Source organism: Manis pentadactyla, chromosome 5 (genome assembly GCF_030020395.1).
Source record: "Manis pentadactyla isolate mManPen7 chromosome 5, mManPen7.hap1, whole genome shotgun sequence".
In the NCBI taxonomy this organism is placed as follows: Eukaryota; Metazoa; Chordata; class Mammalia; order Pholidota; family Manidae; genus Manis; species Manis pentadactyla.
In genome coordinates, this window is record NC_080023.1 from 154,669,659 (window position 1) to 154,674,588 (window position 4,930).

Here is a 4,930-nt window from a genome sequence, read left to right on the forward strand (position 1 = left end):
TATTAAGGATTTTTATGTATGTCTCCACAGGAAATATTGATCTCTAGTTTTCTTGAATATCTTTGTGTGGTTTTGCTATCAGGGTAATCCTGGCCTCTTAAAATGAGCTGGAAATGTTTCCTCCTATTTTCTGGAAGAGATTGTATAAAATTGGTATTATTTATTCTTAAATATTTGGTATAAATATCCAGTGAAGCCTTTTGGGTCAGGGGTTTTATTTTTTAATATTTTTGGAGGGGGAGCAAATAATTTTTAATGAACTTTTTAAAAACAAATATACTGAAGAAATCATGCAATGCTACCAATATTGGATGCAATCCTGGGCCACAAGTCTGCACACTCCTTTGTACCTGGTCCTGTGATGGTAGAACCTTCCTTCTCCCCTTTATTGTTTAGTATGACCCCTGCATTATCTTCAAAATAAAGAAACACTGTTTGACTTTCTCCCATATGACTTTCATTGTCAAATTACCACTGCTGGATGTACCTTCTTTCTGAGCTCTGGTTTGCCTTTCTTGACTGTGGCCATCACCATGTAAACCACACCAGCAGCAAGGAGTCTATTCAGTTGTCCCTTGATTCCCTTCACAGAGATGATACAAAGATTTTTAGCTCCTGTGTTGTCAGCACAATTGATCACAGCTCCTACTAGAAGATCCAAGGAAATGCAGAATTTTGTACCAAATAACCCACCATGTCCTTGCTTTGATATCTTGAACACCGGAAAGCTTTGTTGGAATATTTTTAACTACAAATTTAATTTCTTTAGTAAATATTGGACTATTCAGATTTATCAACTTTTTGAGTGCTTGTTAGTAGTTTGTATTTTTTAAGGAATTGGTCAGTCTCAACTAAGTTGTGAAATTTATGGCATAAATTGCTTGTAATAATTCTTTATTATTCTTTCATTATTTGTAGGTTCTGTAGTAATGTCCCCTCTTTCATTCTTTTCTCATTGTTAATCTTGTTAGAGGTTTATAAATTTTATTAGTCTTTTTAAAGAACTAGAAACTTTGGTTGCATTGATTTTCTCTGTTCTTTTCTCACTTCAGTTGAGCTCTGCTTTTATTTTTATTCTTTCTTTCCATGAGCTTGCCTTGGGTTTAATTTTCTTTTCTCTTTTTACTTTTTAAAGTAAACAGTTAAATCATAGCTTTGAGACCTTTCCTCTTTTGTAATATAAGCATTAAATAGTATAAATTTCCCTCTAAATACTGCTTTAGGTGTATCCCACATGTTTTGATATGCTGTATTTTCATTTTCATTTTATTCAAAATACTTATTAGTTTTCCTATGACTTCCTCTCTGACATTAGTTATTTATTAGTATGTTATTTCATTTCCAAATAATTAGGGATTTTCCAGATATCTTTCTGTTATTGATACCTAGTTTGATTCCATTCTATCAAAAGACATAATTGTATGACTCTGATTTTTTGAAATTTGTTAAGGTTTGGCTTTTGACACAGAATATAGTCTGTCTTGGTGAATGTTTTGTGTGCATTTGAAAAGAATATATATGCTACTTGTTGTATGGAGTGCTCTATAAATATAAATTAGGTCAAGTTGGTTGATAACTATTTGACCCCTCTTGCTACCTTAACAAATTACCACAAATTTAGTGGTTTAGAACAACACACATTTATTATCTTACAGTTTTGAGGTCAGAGGTCCAAAATGGGTATTATCGGACAAAAATCAAGGTGTTGATGGGACTGTGTTCCCTCTAGGGGCTTGTGGAAATAATCTATTTCTTTGCCTTTTCTAAAGGCCACTTGCATTCCTTGAGTTCAGATCTTTTACTAAATCTTCAAAGCCAGAAGTATAACATCTTCAAATCTCTTTCTCTTTCCATTTCTCTTCTGACCTCTGGTTCCATTGTCACATCTCTTTCTTTGATTCCTTTAAAGGCTCCTGTGTTTATTTTGGGCCTACCTAAGTAATCCAGAATAATCTGCCTATCTCAGGGCCCTCAACTCAATAGTCCATTTTGCTATGGAAGGCAACATGGTCACAGGTTCCAGGGAGGAGGAGGTCTACATTATATTGCCTGCAGATTAGAATAGTGTTGCTTTATATAGAAGATAAGAATTCCTGATACTCTACTTGTTCTATTAATTATTGAGCAGAATGCTGAAATATTTAAGTATAATTGTGGATTATATCTATTTTTCTTCTGTTTTATCATTTTTTGCATGTATTTTTTTTTTTTTTTAATAATTATTTTTTATTGAAGGGTAGTTGACACACAGTATTACATTACATTAGTTTCAAGTGTACAACACAGTGGTAGAACATTTATATACATAATTCTAGGTTCCAGCTATCACCCTACCAGGCTGTTACAATATCTTGACTATATTCCTTATGCTATACATTACATCCCGGTTACTAATTTATTTTACCATTGGAAGTCTGTCCTTTTTTTTTTTTTTTTTTTTTTTTTGTGAGGGCATCTCTCATATTTATTGATCAAATGGTTGTTAACGACAATAAAATTCTGTATAGGGGAGTCAATGCTCAATGCACAATCATTATTCCACCCCAAGCCTAATTTTTGTCAGTCTCCAATCTTCTGAGGCATAACAAACAAGTTTTTACATGTAGAACAAATTCTTACATAATGAATAAGTTACATAGTGAACAGTACAAGGGCAGTCATCACAGAAACTTTCGGTTTTGCTCATGCATTATGAACTATAAACAGTCAGTTCAAATATGAATACTCATTTGGTTTTTATACTTGATTTATATGTGGATACCACATTTCTCTCTTTATTATTATTATTTTTAATAACATGCTGAAGTGGTAGGTAGATACAAGATAAAGGTAGAAAACATAGTTTAGTGTTGTAAGAGAGCACATGTAGATGATCAGGTGTGTGCCTGTAGACTATGTGTTAATCCAAGCTAGACCAGGGCAATAAAACATCCACGTATGCAGAAGATTTCTCTCAGAACGGGGGGGTGAGGTTCTAAGCCTCACCTCTGTTGATCCCCAATTTCTCACCTGATGGCCCCCCTGCGACTGTGCCTGTCTTAGGTTGTTCCTCCCTTGAGGAATCTTACCCGTCTCTGGCTAACCAGTCATCTTCCGGGGCCATACAGGGAAATGTGAAGTTGGTAAGTGAGAGAGAAGCCTTATTGTTTGAAAAAGTTAGCTTTTTACTTCTTTGCATATTTATGCCCTGTGGCTTCTATGCCCAGCATTTGTCTTGAGGTATCTTTACCACTTGGAAGAATTATGATACTCGGTAAATTTGATATGAGGCACGAATTCTATTTAAGGGTTGTAATTAGGAAGGAAGAAGAAAAGCTATAGAAGTAGCAGGCGGAAGAAAACATGGGAAGATTGATTATTTCTTTGATATATCTTCTTGTAGAGTAACTTCAGCATGTATAGGTTTTAAGCTACTACTTAAATTGCACACACACATTAACATAATAGGAGTATAGTTACATAACCAAAGCATATCTGTAATTACCAGCCATCTGCAGTGAAACCAAGAAAACCAGTTAGGCACCTTAGGCATTTGTGAAAACTTATCTATGATATGGTGGATATTGTCCAAATGAACTTGAACAGTCTGAGAGAAATCAGACAAATTAAAACAACCCATTCCTGGGGACTGTTCACATGCCATATGTTCTTTTAACAATAAATAGTTTGTAGTTGTAAGACTTTGGAGCGCTACAATTTGCACTTCTCCAAATTCTTGGTTGAGTTCCAACAGTATAGATCCAGTCCAATTTTGTTGTTTTACTGTATGCACAGGCCAGCTTAGATATCTCCTTCCTCATTCCCATGACAGGTCCAGGAACTGGTGGGATGAGTGCATCTACAGCTGTAGCAGTGCGTGGATCTTTGTTGGGGTTTTTTGATGATTATCTTCTGGCATGAGTCTTCCAGAGGGTGCAGATGTTGGAAGTTCTTTTTCATATCGTATGCATGTATTTTTTTTATTTTGTTATCATTAATCTACAATTACATGAAGAACAGTATGTTTACTAGGGTCCTCCCTTCACCAAGTCCCCCCCACAAACTCCATTACAGTCACTGTCCATCAGCTTAGTAAGATGTTGTAGAATCACTACTTGTCTTCTCTGTGTTGCACAGCCCTCCCCATGCCCCCCCACCTTATACATGCTAATCATAATCCCCCCTTTCTTTTTCCCCGCCCTTATCCCTCCCTACCCACCCATCCTCCCGAGTCCCTTTCCCTTTGGTAACTGTTAGTCCATTCTTGGGTTCTGTGAGTCTGCTGCTGTTTTGTTCCTTCAGTTTTCCTTTGTTTTTATACTCCACATATGAGTGAAATCATTTGGTATTTGTCTTTCTCCACCTGGCTTATTTCACTGAGCATAATACCCTCTAGCTCCATCCATGTTGTTGCAAATGGTAGGGTTTGTTTCCTTCTTATGGCTGAATAATATTCCATTGTGTATATGTACCACATCTTCTTTATCCATTCATTTACTGAGGGACACAAGTTTTTTTTGCATGTATTTTGAAGATCTGTTGTTAGGTGCTTACATATTTAGGTTTATGTCTTCCTTGGTGAACTGACCCTTTCATTTCTATATAACATTCCTGTTTGTTCCCAGTAATATCCCTTGTTCTTACTTCAATCTTAAAAAGTTTGAAAAAAGCACTTTTTGGTAACAAAATGGAAACATAAGTAGTACCTATGAAGAGGCACCTTAAAATGGCCAGTGTATATATACACTACTGTGCTGTGCATTTTTGAGAGGTTGTTACTTGAAAAACAGAAAGGCCTTGGGGCAGAGTGGATGAGAAGAGACTTTGAAGCCATTATTTGGCTGTTTTCTTTCTCTCATTCTCCATATCCAATCCTCTGGCAAACCCTTTTGGCTATATCTTTGATATATACCCTGAATCTCACCTCATCTCACTCTTTTACTGAACATCT

General features: G+C 35.7%; 1 pseudogene; it reads right to left on the reverse strand.

Moving 5' to 3' along the window:
* Positions 1–270: 270 nt before the first annotated feature.
* Positions 271–1,878, reverse strand: LOC118920157 (60S ribosomal protein L23-like; annotated as a pseudogene).
* Between the last annotated feature and the right edge of the window lie 3,052 nt (positions 1,879–4,930).